The sequence below is a fragment of the Sus scrofa genome, chromosome 12 (genome assembly GCF_000003025.6).
Source record: "Sus scrofa isolate TJ Tabasco breed Duroc chromosome 12, Sscrofa11.1, whole genome shotgun sequence".
NCBI classification, from domain to species: domain Eukaryota; kingdom Metazoa; phylum Chordata; class Mammalia; order Artiodactyla; family Suidae; genus Sus; species Sus scrofa.
This window is the reverse complement of record NC_010454.4, coordinates 11,549,372-11,565,392: the sequence shown is the minus strand read 5'-3', so window position 1 is coordinate 11,565,392 and position 16,021 is coordinate 11,549,372. Positions and strand designations below refer to the sequence as shown.

The 16,021-nt window shown below is 47.7% G+C and overlaps 1 long non-coding RNA gene across 2 annotated transcripts in view; it reads left to right on the top strand.

The window, feature by feature from the left end:
- The window catches only part of LOC110255981, a 71,902-nt gene that overhangs the window by 42,703 nt on the left and 13,178 nt on the right, over positions 1-16,021 (top strand). Inside the window, exon 3 of one of the 2 annotated variants that reach the window (XR_002337051.1) lies at positions 13,537-13,645. The exons of the other annotated variant lie outside the window; for it this stretch is intronic. This is a non-coding gene — a long non-coding RNA (uncharacterized LOC110255981). The remainder of the gene's footprint in view (positions 1-13,536; positions 13,646-16,021) is intronic. 2 annotated transcript variants of the gene reach the window in all.

The window sequence follows — 16,021 nt, the reverse complement described above, 5'->3', positions numbered from 1 at the left end:
GTTCAAGGAAAATAATGCAAATTATCAACTCACCCAAACATTTGCTGGTAGAGGATCTGTTAAATTGTGGGATATTCATTCACTGAAATGCTAAACAACTGTTAAACCTGAAAAGGTAACTTTATATGTGTAGATAAGGAAATAATTTCCCCAAGTAATTCCTGGTGCAGCAGCTTAGGGATCCAACATTTTCTCTGTGGCAGCTCAGGTCGCGATGGAGGCTCAGGCTTGATCCCTGGTCCAGGGCAGTGGGGTAAGGATCTGGCATTGCTGCAGCTGTGGCCTAAGTCACAGCAGCGGCTTGGATTCAGTCCCTGGCCAGGGACCTTTCATATGCCTTGGGTGCGGCCCCAAACAACAACAACAAACAAGCAAACAAACAAAAAGGAAATAAACACTTTCAAATGGATGCATTGTAAAATATATTTGTAGCTAACGAAAGTCCTAAACTAATTTAAAGGAGGGAAGATGATAGATGCTGGCTAAGTCACTGGAAAAAAGTGTGAAATGTAGGATTCTATGGTATTTTAAAAACTGAGATAAGTTGAGTAATTGTTTATTCCCCTTTTGCTTGGACTGCCGTGTTCATTTCTTGAAGGCTGGTGTGGTCGTGTAAACCTCCCAAAATATTCTATCAGGGTAATAATTACATAAATAATGGTCTTTCCGGGTGTACTTTATTACCCAGTTACACCATTCCTCTCTGAATTCATAACAAACTTTCTTTATTCATTAATTTACTCCACTGATGGATTGAACTGCATTCCTTGCTGGGCTCTGAGCACAGGAGAGCAGAGCTTCATGCAACAGCCTCTCTCTTTAAGGAGTATATCATTTCTTCCTGAACATAACACACATTGTGACACCCACGTGTTACTCCACACAGATGCTGGAGGAAGACAGGGCAGGTTTTGTTCTTATACCCAGGGGACCAAGGTGGGAAGAATCTCCCAGGGGTTCAATGACTAATCTTTTTTTTTTTTGTTTTTAAATGCTTGGTTCCCATGTTCTAGGAGTCCTTCTTTAGTGATTGATTGCCCGCAGTGTGCAGTGGCTTGGTGTAGAATCTCGGTTCCCAGACCAGGGATTGAACCCGAGCTTGCAGCAGTGAAAGCACTGAGTCCTAACCACTAGACCACCAGGGAACTCCCCTTCGTGGCCAGTCTTAAAGAACCCAGCCTGGAGTTCCCGTCGTGGCGCAGTGGTTAACGAATCCGACTAGGAACCATGAGGTTGCGGGTTCGGTCCCTGCCCTTGCTCAGTGGGTTAACGATCCGGCGTTGCCGCGAGCTGTGGTGTAGGTTGCAGACGTGGCTCGGATCCCGCATTGCTGTGGCTCTGGCGTAGGCCGGTGGCTACAGCTCCGATTCAACCCCTAGCCTGAGAACCTCCATATGCCGCGGGAGCGGCTCAAGAAATAGCAGCAACAACAAACAAACAAAAAAAAAAGACAAAAAAAAAAAAAAAAGAACCCAGCCTGGTCTCTTGACTGGGTCAGGGTCAGCTAATGCACAGGACCAGGCCTTAGTCCCAGAACATGGTCCTTTGGCTCTTTCAAGGAAGGGTACCTCTCATGAGTTGAACTGGAAGGAAGGGTACTTCTTATGAGTTCAATTGTGTCTCTCCCCTGACACCACCCCCCTCAATTCTTAGGTTGACGTCCTAACCCCCCTGTACCTCAGAACGTGACATTATTTGGAAATAGGATCCATGCAGATGTAATTAGCTAAGGTGAGGTCACATTGGAGGAGGGCCTTGCTCCTGTATGACTGATGTCTTTATCAAAAGTATCCATGAGGATGTGGGTTTGATCCCTGGCCTACTCAGTGGGCTAAGGATCTGGTGTTGCCACAAGCTATGGTGTAGGTCAGAGATGCATCTCGGATCTGGCATTGCTGTGGCTGTGGTGTAGGGCGGCAGCTGTATTGATTCAACCCCTAGCCTGAAAACTTCCATATGCCATGGATGTGGCCCTAAAAAGACAAAAGAAAAAAAAGATAAAAAGCAGACATCTCCTCAAAAGTAATACTATAGGAATTCCCGTCGTGGCTCAGTGGTTAACAAACCCAACTAGCATCCATGAGGACTCTGGTTTGATCTCTGACCTCGCTCAGTGGGTTAAAGATCCCTTGTTGCCAAAAGCTACAGCTCCGATTGGACCCCTAGCCTGGGAATCTCCATATGCTGCAGGTGTGGCCCTAAAAAGACAAGAAAAAAAAAAGTACTATAATATAGCTCCAAATGCTCCTGGATTTAAGCAAAAAGCAGGTCAAATTATTTTGGGAGGATTAGGAAAAGATTTTTTAAAAGAAGTGGTAGTATTTGATCGAGGCCTTAAACCTCAGTAGGATTTGACAGGTAGAAATTGTTGGGAGAAGGAGGGAGGAAATTAGTGGGAGAAAACTGCATGGTTATTCCATTCCTGAATTATACGAATTTGAAAACGTGGCGTGTAGAGATGTTTAATAAAATCTCATGGACTGCACAAAATATGGAATTATTCTTATTTCCCCAATTAAAACCACAATTCCTTATATAATTTTTAAGCTGGTGAGCTGAGTGGATAGGAAGCTGGGTTTAAATGATCAGCAAATGTCGATGCCTCTTTTGCTCGTAACATAAAATACTCACGATCCATGTCATTGCTATTATTCCAAAAATCAGAATGTTGTTTACCGGTCTGAGAAACGCATGAATGACAGTGGCAATGATTATGCTTTTCTTCGAATGTTCGCAATTATTAGTAATTTAAAGCATTTATATGTTACCTAACCATGTCGTCTAAACTTCTGTTATTTGCTGGTGCTAAGCCTGATAGAGAAAAAAATCAGCAGCTTTGGAATGGCGTTAGAGGTGGTGAAGTGCTCTGAAGGCGATAAGTGGTGGTTGTGATACACTGTCAGGTAATTTAGAAAAACGCCCTCTGCAAAACATTAGCGCTCATGTTGAGAAAAAACAAAACAGAGTGCTTTCTGGCAGCACAGTACACCCTAGGTTCACAAAAATTCTGTATCTTGGACAAAATGATGGGGCAATTGGAAAAACTGATGGCTGCACCTCGGTAAGAACAGATTTGCTTTCTAGCTTTATATGGTCAGGGCATATATACTCCAAATTGTAGATGTGTTACTACAGGGTAATAGCTCCTGAGAGGTGTCTGTCAAAGAAACTCATTCCTTGTATAAAATGGGACCACCTCTAGCTGGGAAAGTCCACTTGAGGTGGGTGGGAGTGGACATGGGAAAGCTGAGGGTGATGATGAAATGGCGAGTGGTCTAGCTTGATGGGAACACAGAGGAGAGGAATATGGGGCTGAAGAAGGATTTTAGGAGCATCCACGGAGGGACCCCACCTCCCAGGCAAAGCACTGATGCTTGGTTCATAGGCAGTAGGGAGAGCGCTGAACATTTCTGAGCAGGGCAGTGGTCCACGCCTAAGGATGCAGATGCTCAACAGAGTTGAGTATTAAGTGAATGATGGGTCAGAATGATCCTGTTGAAAGCCGTCAATACCTTTACAGGGCAGATCTCACTTGAGATTGATCCTAAGATCCAGCAGAAGCGTGTTCATGAAATGCCTCTTCTGTTAAAATAACGTGTGTTGTCCCCCCATCCATACCTGCTTCTACAAAACCAGCAGTGACAGACGCTTGTTCCCAACTCCTGGAATCTCAGAATCCTGGGAAATCCAGAAAAGCTGCTCTGAAATACATTCGGTTCATATAAATGACAACTTATTTTTTTTCCTTATAAGATTTTTTTTTTTTTTCTGACAGAATCCCACAGCTGTTTTCTGAAATCAAAGATCAGTCAGTTAGATTATTCTGATTATTTATTTATTTTTTTTACTGGTGGCATGGGGGTAACTGCTTCTGTAAAACATCTGTTCTATAACCAGAAGACAAAAGGATTTCTTCGCCCCTGAGTGTAACTGAGTGTAATTATTTTTGGCTACCAGAGGAAAAGTTTTAGGGTTGCCATCAAAATTCAAGGAAGATTGTTTGCAACAGAATTTTTTTCCTTTCTATTTTTTTTTCGAAAGTCGCTAGGAGACTGTTCCTTAGCCTTTTATAGGCTGTACTAGCATAAAGGAAAACTCCTAAATCTGTGTGGGCTTGTTAATACAGATGACTCAGGGTGGGGGTGGGGGAATCAAATTTAGTCAGGTCAAAGAAATTCCACTTTTTTAAAAAAAATTTTAGGGCCTTTTATAGGCTGTACTAGCATAAAGGAAAGCTAAATCTGTGTGGGCTTGTTAATACAGATGATTTGGGGTGGGGGAGTCAAATTTAGTCAATTCAAAGAAATTTCTCTTTTTAAAAATTTATTTTTATGGAAGTTCCCAGGGTAGGGGTCCAATTGGAGCTGTAGACTCCAGCCACAGCCACAGCAATGCAGGATCCAAGCCGCGTCTATGACCTACACTGCAGCTCATAGCAACACCGGATCCTTAACCCACTGAGCAAGACCAGGGATTGAACCCGAAACCTCATGGTTCCCAGTTGGATTTATTTCTGCTGTGCCACCACAGGAACTCCAGAAATTCCATTTTGAAAAGAAGAAGGGGGAAATCAGATTTAGGGGTCTTTCCTTCAAATCCATACATAGTTTTGCTTCTAGGCCCTCATTCACCTCTTTGAGGTTAAAGTCTCCCCTGGGGGAGGTGGGGGAAGACTCTTACGGAAGCCTCAGGCTCTGATTTGCTCTTCAAGACCTTGTACCGTGGCTGTCGGCTTGCTGTGACTGCACACATCCTAAGAGGGCGCTACTGTGCTGTCTGACGGTCAGCCCGGTCTTCTGTTCCTCAAGGCAGCACGTGCACCCCCTTTGCTGCTGCACAGGTGCCTCCTCTGAGTTATTTCTCCCGTTGCCCCTCACCCCACCACACCCAGCCCCGATCTCAATTCTCTTCATTTGCTTGCTCGAGCTTCCCAGTCGCAACCCCAGCCTTCACTTCCCCTACTTTGAGAAGTGCATCCCCATCCATATTCTCATTTCCACTTGGCAAGTTTTCCGAACATAGTTTCCTTCCTGGAGCCAGTCCCACAAGCTTTAGAAGCGTCATTCCTCTCTCCTTACTTTTTTCCAAAATGCCTTGTCCTTTGCAGACTGCTCTTCCTCTGACCAGAGAGATTGGGCTTCTTTGCAGCTCTGTTCAACACTCTCTTTTCTCAGGCTGCCTGCTTTCCCCACATGCTCCATCCTTTTCCTCTTTTGTTGGTAACTTGAAGCCCCCATGCTAGTCTTCTAAGCTCCAGATCGATGGAGCCAGCCAACAATTCAATGTCTCCCCTTTGATGTTGTATTATTTTCCTAAGGCCAGTACAGGCTGGTGGCTAAAGAGAGCAGAAATTGCTGGATAACATAGTGATAGTAGACTTGCTTTTACTGGTGAAAATAGTAGATTGTTAACTAGTACGATGGCCGTTAATAAAGCACTCCCATCGGAAAAAGGAAAGCATTTGGGTTTTGTGTGTGGGCTAGAGCGTCTTGGAGACAGCCCTTCCCTTCCGTGACCAGGGTATGATAATCTTGCAAAGCTGTAGCCTGTACTCTTAGACTGACTGCTCTTAATGTTCAGTCTCTGATCCTGGAATATTTCCAGTGGCCTGAGTCCAAATGCGAGAACTGAATCTTGCTTCTGGAGCTGTCGTGTCTGTCTTGAGTCCAAAGGCGAGAACTGAATCCTGCTTCTGGAGCTGTCGTGTCTGTCTTGACCAAACCTTTCTAGTAAAGAAAGTGTGCAGTGGTCCCCAGAGACAGACTTGTGACTTCATTTGCGTCTACAGAACTGATTACACGAACTGTTTTGTGTCTTCTTGCCAATAAACGTTTGTTGAATAAATGTCCATGTAATGGGAAGAATTCGGTCTAAGGTGTTCTCTCCTTATAACCTGGCAGGGAGGTATAAGACAATAGCTAAAGCGTCCTAAAATTTCCCTCCCACTCTAAATTTCTTTAGCTGCTGCCATTACCTATCAAAAGCACTTAGAAGTAATGCATGAACCCTTAGGCCAGTTACAACGTGAGTATATGTCGAAACAACAGCCTGTTTCATTCATCAGTGTATGAACCAGAAAAATTAGACTTTGATGGACAAGTACAAAATCTTTTAGCTGGACACACTTGAGAGTTGCTCTAAAGGAAAACTTCCTTTTTTTTTTTTTTCCGCTTTTTAGGGCCACACTCACGGCCTATGGAAGTTCCCAGGTTAGGGTCGAATCAGAGCTACAGCTATTGGCCTATACCACAGTCACAGCAATGCCAGATCCAAGCCACGTCTGCAACCTACACCACAGCTCATGGCAATGCTGGATCCTTAACCCACTGAGCAGGGCCAGGGATCAAACCTGTGTCCTCATGGATACCAGTCAGGTTCGTTACTGCTGAGCCACAATGGGAACTCCAGGAAAACTTTTAAGCCTCAGGAAATACCCAGCCGAAGGTGGAAGAGAAGGAACTCAAAGACTAGCTGATGGCTGCATTAAAAACCAAGAGGATGAGGACACAGATGCCCTGTGTGGGGAGACAACTGCGGAAGAGGCTGCCCAGAGGGAGACCTCTTAAATCCAGTGGCACCGAGGAAAAGACTCTGGTTTGGAAAAACATGTCCCATTGCAATTATCTTTGCCCATAAAGATTTGTGACTTACTTCCTTGTCTTAAATCAAGACCAGACCAGGCTCCAATGCCCGCAAGTCCATGACAGCAGAGACCTACCAATTAGTAGGACAGTGGAAGCAGGGATGCACGCATCTGGCCAGAGGAAACATGGGTTAGGGTCCAAGCCTGCCTTGTCGATGCCTTCTCCACCCGCATTTCCTCCGGGAGGTAGTTCAATGAAGGAAAGCTACGCCTTCCAGGTATCTTTCCCTACGTTTGTGCTTAGATGTTGCTGAACCTGTTCCGCGTGGATGTCCCTTCACTCCCAGGCCAACTGCTTTATTCCCTCCTGTCATCACAGCAGACTGATCTGTGACTCAGCTTCTGACCAAGTGGCATCTGCCAGTTCCAGGGGGCACAGGGAGAAATAAAGACTGGCCAGTCCAGAGGGAAGGAGATGGAGGTGGTATGACTTGGACAAACTGAAAAGGACAGCTGGAGAACCTTCCAGAAGGTTCTGGTTCTTTGCTTTCCAGAGGCTCTATTTTCTATTTTAAAAAGACGCTCAGAGAAATGGATCCAGGTAGGAGGCAAACTAGTTGTGTGATGCCCAGGTTGGCTCCTCTCTGTTCCGGGTTCTTTGGCAGGTTAACCTCTTTCCACGTGGCAGGGTGGGTCTGGACATTTTGGGCTCTTTCTTGTGTGGTTGCTTCTGGGTCACGCAGGTATTTCCAGAGTCTGGCATCCCAGAGTAGCTTTTTAAGGAATGCATTCCAGACCCAGAGAGGGAGTTCCCGTCGTGGCGCAGTGGTTAACGAATCCGACTAGGAACCATGAGGTTTCGGGTTCGGTCCCTGCCCTTGCTCAGTGGGTTAACGATCCAGCGTTGCCGTGAGCTGTGGTGTAGGTTGCAGACGCGGCTCAGATCCCGCGTTGCTGTGGCTCTGGCGTAGGCCGGTGGCTACAGCTCCGATTCAACCCCTAGCCTGGGAACCTCCATATGCCGCGGGAGCGGCCCAAGAAGTAGCAACAACAACAACAACAGCAAAAAGACAAAAAAAAAAAGACAAAAGACAGACCCAGAGAGGACCTCAAAGGAGACTCATTGCAAGCTGCCCTCCCATGTAACAAGAAAAAACAGAGCCCCCCAGCGAGGGGACGAGCCTTGCCTAAGAGCACATGTCTGTTGATAATTAGCATAATTTCCTCAAGGTTCATCCATGCTATAGCACATGCCAGAATTTTCTTCTTTTTTTTAAGACTGAATAATATTCCACTGTCTTTATATACTACATTTTGTTTATCCATCCATCCACTGACGACACTCGGTCTCATCCATTTCGGCTGTGGGGACTAAGAGGCAATGAAACTGGGTATACAAATACCTAAGACCTTATTTTCGATTCTTTTGGGTATATACTCAGAAGCAGGATTGCTGAACCATATGACAATTCCATTTTTAATTTTTTGAGGAATTGCCTTGCTCTTTTTCACAGTAGCTGCACCATTTTATACTCCCATTAAAAGTGCACTGTCATGTGACTATGAAGATGGGAATTTATCTCATCTATCTGTTGATGTTCACGTATGATGCTATTGTTATACGAAGCCTGGATAGGCAGATCCAAGCAGCAAGACTATGCAGTTAGAAGACAGAGAAGAACCAAGCAGCGGGGGTTCCCCTTGTGGCTCAGCAGTTAACGAATCTGACTAGGAACCATGAGGTTGTGGGTTCGATTCCTGGCCTTGCTCAGTGGGTTAAAGATCTGGCATTGCTGTGAGCTGTGGTGTAGGTTGCAGACGTGGCTTGGATCCCAAGTTGCTGTGGCCCTGGTGTAGGCTGGTGACTACAGCTCCAATTCGACCCCTAGCCTGGGAACCTCCATATGCCTCGGGAGCGGCCCTAGAAATGGCGAAAAGCCAAAAAAAAAAAAAAAAAAAAAAAAAACCCAAGCAGAGTGGTTCCTAAGGGGGCAAGAGAAGTTCAAGGCGAGTGGGGACAGGACTCAGCTGAGCTGGTGAATGCTTCACAGCAGACTGGTCAAATTATATCTCTTGGACGAAAATCCTCATTAAAGGCCTGCACCTCAGAGACATTTGGGCCTACCAAGGTACATCATTATGGAAGACGAGGCATGATAACAGTAATTTCCATGGAGTTGAAAGAGCAGTCTCAATCAGAACAGGTCGTCACGTTTCAACATCCCTTGAGAAGAGTCTCCTTGGGACGAAGAAAATTCCCTGCAAGAATCCTGAGCAAAAGCATCCTCGGAAGGCAAACTGTCCCTGTCCTGGTGAGCAGGGTTTTTGAAACATGGAGCCCAGCCCGGGGCTGTCAGGGTCTGTTGTTTCTTTCCACATCCGTTCATCGCAGAACAATTGTGACTCAACTGTCTTCTGTTAGGACTCTTCATCCAATGCTGCCTTGTCCCCATGGGCACAGCCCTTGCTCTACGTGCCTCCCTGGCATGGAGCATTTCAAAATGACTCGCTTGAGGAATCTTGGGTGGAGGGTGGCGTGTTTCTTCTTGCCGCTGTTCTGAGCAGTGTTCCCCCACCCTCTGTACCCAGCAGGGCAACGGTAAGATGGCCTCTTGGTAGAAAATGAGGAGGCCAGTGTCATTTTCTTGCTGCATTTTTGTGACACCCAACAGAGGAAACACACAAGGCAGGTGTGGGAGTTTGGTTGACTTGTAGTAAAAAATAAATGTGGTTTCCTGTGTGCCTTATTTTCATTCCTAAGTGGTGAGGAGCTGCTGGTACTTCCTGTCAGAACTAGCATTTTATGCAGGCAAAATAGGTGTCATTTGGGGACCAAAAAAATAACAATTACCTGCAACCTTCCAAAAATTCGCACGTCTTACTCATCAGTGCCATGCCTTAAGGAATACTGAATATTTTACATTGGGCTAAGTCATTGTGTTACTTGGAGTGTTGAAGGATTGGCACTTTGAAGCATTGTGCTGTTGTCATGTATCTGATTAACTTAAAGCAATTCCAGGTCCAGAGAATTTTCAGTTGTCCATCCATCTCCCCATCCATCCATATCCATATCTATCCATCCATCCATCATCCATCCATCCATTCTCTAAGAGCCTCTTTACTCCTAGTTAATTTTATACAATCTGATGCTGAGATGACATGGTCTCGTAGCTTCCAACAATTTCAGGTGTATACGTGAGCTTTTCCAGGCAGATTGCAATCTCCAGAGTGGAAATAGACTAGTTAATATTTTAAAAATTTTCATCAGAGTGGAGAGCAAAAGGCCAAGTGCCCAATAGTGTGCAATATATTCATGTTAAAACAAAAGGAGAGCTGGGACTTGATTTGCCCAGCCTGGCAGGGGGAGGCCTCCCAACAAAGCCCTCCTCCTGCTTCCCTGTGTGATGGCTGCCATGTGGCCACTTTCAGGCTGCGACTTACAAGGTGAGGCAGAAACTGCCTCATTTGTACAAAACACACCATACTGCCTAAGGAAAACACCTGCCACCCGCAGGGGAGGCTGCTGACATTCATTTTTAGTTCTTGGTCCTTTCCAACATCCCATTTGCCCTCCATCCCGGGGACTTTGACCTCCGAGTCTCCTTCTGTTCTCACGCGCATCTTCTTTGAACCTGGTACCAGCTGCCCCTTTAGTTCAGAACCACACCTGATTTTTCAAAGCCTGGGCACCAAGTTTCTCTTTTTCTGTTCCTTTTCATTCATCCACTTCTTTGCCAGACATTTAATGAGCAGCCACTGAGTAGCAGGCATCGAAGTGGGTGTGGGGGAAATTCGGAGGTGCAGTGATATGCAATTGTGGCTCTTTAGGAAAGCGGAGTCCTCAAGACAGACAACAGATAACCAGGGCTCATTGTGATAGTGACGGTAACGGTGGAGCAAAGGAGGCACTAATCCTGCTTGTGGGTTGGGAGGAGGCTTCACAGAGAAGGTGCCTTGCCAGCGGAGTCCTGAGGATAAAGAGGGGTCCCTCAGGAGACCAGGAGAGGAAGGACAGTCCTGGCAGAGGGTCTCTTGTGGGAAAGCAGGGAAGAGGGTTAGAATCTAGGATGTTCCGTGGTGAGGGGAGGTTTGGGGTACGCGGAGGGGCGTGGATGCGAGGGGTAGAATTTGCAGAAGGTGGGTGAGGAGGAGCTGGAGATGAGGCTGGAACAGATGAAGGAGCGTCATGTGGGATGTGCTAAGGATTGGGCTCTTACTGTCTACAGGCGACGGGGAGCAATGTAAAGAGGGGGAGACACACAACTACTTTTGTCTTTCCCAAAAACCTTTCTGACAAGGAGAAAGGTGATGGGGCTATTGTCAATGCGGAGAACAGGTGGTGAGGGCTAAAGCAAAGATAGTGGGGGTGGGAGCGGGGATGGGGGACGATGGGTTCAAAGATGCTGAGAAGGTAGGAGCTATGGGTGGGCTATACACACACACATGAAAGGGAGAGAGGTGTTAAGACTTCCTCAAGATTTCTGTTTCGGAGTTCCTGTCGTGACTCAGCGCTTAACGAACCCAACTAGCAGCCACGAGGTTGCAGGTTCAATCCCTGGCCTTGCTCAGTGGGTTAAGGACCTGGCGTTGCCGTGAGCTGTGGTGTAGGTCACAGACGAAGCTCGGCTCCCGAGTTGCTGTGGCTCTGGCGTAGGATTGGACCCCTAGCCTGGGAACCTCCATTTGCCACGGGTGTGTGGCCCTGAAAAGACAAAAGACCAAAGGGAAAAAAAAAAAAAGCAGAGAGAAAGAAAAAGAAAGATTTCCGTTTCTCCTAACAGTACATGGCAACTTTATTAAATGGGATGGAGAAAATAGAGATGTTTTGGGTTTGGGGCATGTTAAACTTAGAGACACCAGGCAGGTCTCAAACTCTGGGGAGAGGGCTGATGATGCAGAGGATGCTGTCTCAGGGCTGTGGCACGTCTCTGCGCTTGACCTTGACTCATAGAGCAACAACTTGAGGATAAAATGGAAAATATTATCTTCTTGAGCATCACAAGAGGCTTGGGTTCAAGAGCTGTCCCTGTCATTTACTTGCAGCCTGATCTTATACACATTTTTTGTTTGTTTGTTTTTTAATAGGGCACCTTAATATTTTTTTTACCTTCTTTTTTCCCTCTCTTTTGGCTGCCCCAAGCCACATGGAGTTCCTGGCCAGCTGTTGCGAGCTACACTGTAGCTGTGCCAAGGCAGCATCCTTAACCCGCTGTGCTGGGGCTGGAAATCCAGCTTGCGCCCCAGTGCTGCAGAGATGCTGCCGATCCCATGTGCCACAGTGGGAACTCCTGATCTTAGACAAGTTAACCCCACACCTGCCAGCCTGCCCACACATCTGAAAAGTGTGCTGATATAAGGGTTGTGTTGATGTACTGACCCACGGTTATCTGCATGGCACAGAGCTCTAAAAGGACCCTTCCAGGTCTCAAGTGAGCTCTGTGCAGATTTAGCTTTTCCCCAAATTCTAATTAAAAGAAAAGAAAACAAAACAAAACAAAAAACAAAACCACCAACAAGAGAATATTGCTCTGGGAAAAGCTCCCCAGCTGGATTCACTATGCTTTCCAAGGTCCTCTTTCCGCATCTTCATTACTCCCGGGAGAAAGCTGCAGATTCCAGGACCAGGGGCCCTGAGATTCAACTCACGGCTTCCTTTTCCCAGCATTCCAGAAAAGAAATTTGGAAAAACCCCAAAAGACTACTGTCCACACAGCAGCCCTCCGCGATGACTGCAATTCCTCAATTATATGGTTATTCACGAAGTGCAGATTATAGGGTTACTTAGCTGAAAGCCCAGTGACTCGACCAGATAAAACTAACTAAAAAAAAAAAAAATAAAACAAAACAAAATAAAACAACAAAAAACCCCAACATGCAAACATTGGACATTTTCTGAGCATATGGCAGCATTTAGTTCCAGTCAGCAAGAAACAGGAACAAAACCAAACCAAGTCTCTTTGTGTGTGTGTGTTTTTTTTTACCCCCTGCTTTGTTTAGCTTCTCAGGATGTGGATAATATGAGGCCCAGGCATGCTTCTAAGGAGCAAACTTTGTCTGAAAATGCCTGATAAAAACATCAAAAGTGGGCAGACTATTTAGTGTTTTTCTGTGAGCTCTGTTTCAGTTGTTTGTTGCTGGATCTGTGTCTTGGAACGTGGGGATTAGTTTTGCATAGAGATGGGGGTGAATGGGTCTCCAGGCCGGCCTGGAGGGATGACCCTGTTTCAGCAAACGATACCACCATCTACCCAGCTGCTCAAGCCAGAAATCCAGAAGCTATTTGGGAAATCTTCTGTCACCCTTGCAGTATCTACTCAAACCATCAGATTTGGCCAGGATGCCCCAAACTGTGTCTGACCCATAGATTCTCTCTCCATCTCTTCTGTCTCCACCTTGGACCAGGCTCCCCTGTCTCTTGCCTGGACCACAGCATTAGATTCCTCACTAGACTATCCTGTCTCTGACTTTCCGACCCACGCTCCTCTTTGGTAACTAGGGTTGTTGTTTCTATAGGCAAACCAGCAAGCACAGCTCAGTCTTGCTTGAAATCCAGCAGCGTGTCAGCACGGTTCTTGGGGTGAGGTCCGCAGTCTGGGCCATGGCTTCTGAAGATCCTGAGCGCTTGCTGCCTCTTTAACCCCCGTCTTCTCCTGTCACTCTCTCCCACTCCAGCCTCCCAGGCCCCCTTTCGGTGTCTTTCTTTTCTTTTTAAAATTCAAGTATAGTTGATTTACAATGTAGTGCCAGTTTTTGCTGTACAGCAAAGTGACCCATCATACAGATACATAATTCCCTTTGATATGTTATCTTCCATCATGGTCTATCCCAAGACGCTGGTTAGAGTTCCCTGTGCTGTACAGCAGGACCTCATTGCTTCTCCATTCTAAATGGAATAGTTTGCATCTACCTTTCTCTTTCAGTTTCTTGAAAGCATGGCTCTCTGTCTCCACCAGATCTTCCTGCGTGCTGTTCCCATGCCTGGAAGATGCCTTGCTCTCTGGCTGACTCACCTGTCTTGGCTGAAGTATCGCCTCTTCAGCAAAGTCTTCTCTGATTTCCCAGGTAAAGCCGAATCTCCCTGCCAACATGGCCCCAGAAAATCCCGTATGTCTCTATGGAGATGACTCACATATTGTCTTTTCTTGCAACCACCTGCTCTCTGTCCTCCCCACTAACCCTTACCTTCTAGACTGAGGGGAGAGGCATAAAGACCACATCTGCTTTCCTCCCCGAGGGCTCCTTAACACCTGTCTGGTTCTAGTACACCACCAGACAGGGACTCATTGAGTCATTTACCGAGTGAATGAGCCTGAGGCATAGACAGCTGATGCGACATCATCTCAGAATCCCTGCCCTACATGCCATAGGGATTGCCTGTCCCACAGGCACCACCCTGAGTGGATGGTCAGAGTAGAGGCTGCTTTGGGCCAGGCCATGGTGGTGGCTGCCATGGTCTGGACAGGGGCTCCAGCAGGCCAGGGGGCAGGGAGCTGGGCTCTGAGGCCCACAGAGCAGGGGGCTGAAGGTGCAGGCAATGGGCTGAGCAGGGGCGATGGGGAGAGTAGACAGAGGACCCTGTGCCAGCAGGGCTGTTTTCCTGCCTGCTGTTTACGCCCAGGCCCTTGTACGAGCTTGGCATGTGGGTGACGCCCAGGACGTGAATGCAGGATCTGAGGGCAGAGGGCCCATTCTTAACTCCTCCTCATCTCCCAGTGCCCTGCCTCCCTCCCTTACCTGCCACCCTCTGGACCCAAATCCCCTGCAGATGACAATGCCCAGGGGTGGGAAGTGCCCTCTCTCTGACGTACTGGCTGTGTAGCTTCAGGGCAGGAGGTGTCTCTTTCTTTCTTTTCTTTTTAGGGCCGCACCTGTGGCATATGGAAGTTCCCATGCTCGGCTGAATTGGAGCTGTAGCCACCGACCTACACCGTAGCTCACAGCAATGACAGATCCTCAACCCACTGAGCGAGGCCAGGGATCAAACCGGATACTACTGGGTCTGTAACCCGCTGAGCCACGGCGGGAACTCCCCTGACCCCATTTCTTTGGGCATCCATCCTGCTCCCTCAGTGTAGACAATGAGCTGCAGGTGCTTTCTTCCACGACCAGAGGTCCCAGCCTTGGTGTCTCTCAAGGACCTCAGGCCAGGCTCACACACCTGGCTGTGAGAGGGCAGGGCTCTGCCCCTCTGAGCAGCAGGAGAATTTCTTCCCTTTCAGGGAAAAGGGAAGCATCAGAGAGAAAGGGGGAGTTCTTTGGTTAGTGGAGGGAGGGTCCCTGACTAAGGGGTGGGCTGCTGTGTTGGATTTCGCAATTTGGTCCCCTTTGTCCTGAATTCATGTCACACACAGGCACGCCCACGCACTGCGCACATGCACAGAAGTCAGGATTCGAGACTTCGAATCAAGCCTTGGAAGGGTAGGGAAAGAGCAGTGACAGCTATGGTCATGTACTCACCACATGCCCGCCACCTACTAGGCGTGGCCTTGGCACGAGAGAGGCTTCCCGTCTTCCTCATTTCTCACAGGAGAAGGACCATGGGGCACGTCTGTCCGAAGCTCAGTGAGCTAGAGGGAGCATGCTGAGCTGTCAGGCCCCCGACCGCCGATTCAGGTCAGCTGCCAAAAATGAAGGGGTTAAGACTTCAAACATTTGCTGTGACGGTACAAGCAGAATTCTGAAGCCAGATAGAATGCCGGCTCCCCTTCTCCATCTCCCCACCCCCGAACGCTGAGGGTCAGGTGGATCAGAGCAGGTGAGGGATCTTGTCACTATCCAGGGACCCTGAGGTTGGTGGCAGGGACAGAGGGAGGGGGGAAGGCTGGGAGTGGAAAAGCCCCTCGTGCTGAGTCAGGGATGGGACGCCTTCTTCAAGTTCCCCATCAGTCCCAAGGGCTCAGGTAAAGCTGCCTGGGAAAAAAGGCGTAGGGCCGGGAAGAAAATACAGTTGGCCTGCCATATCCGCAGATTCCTCATCCTTGGGGTCAACCAACAGTTGAAAAAAAAAAAAAAAATCCAGAACGTTCTCCAAAGCAAGGCTTGAGTTTGCACCCCCTCTCCCCACTGGCAACTGTTTACGCAGCGTTGATGTCGGATCGGGTATTTTCAGTAACCCAGAGAGGATGTACGTGTGTGGGTTATGCGCAATGACGACACCGTTTTGTATGAGGGACTGGAATATCCATGGGGGGTCCTGGAATCGCCGCCGCCCCCACCGCTTCAGACCCTCAGGGATGACTGTGTGAAAAGCACAGCAGGCCAGAGGGGCCCGAGTCCTCGATGGCAACTCCTTTCAGGGTCTGCAGGGAGTGGCTGCCACCAGACCTGGTGTGGAGAGGGCAGTTTTCCCATGAGGCCTGCCAGGGAAAGCTGGAAAATTGCCCACGGTCGGGCCAGATAAACCACAGATAGGTTTTTCACCAGGAGCCGGACTCCTCA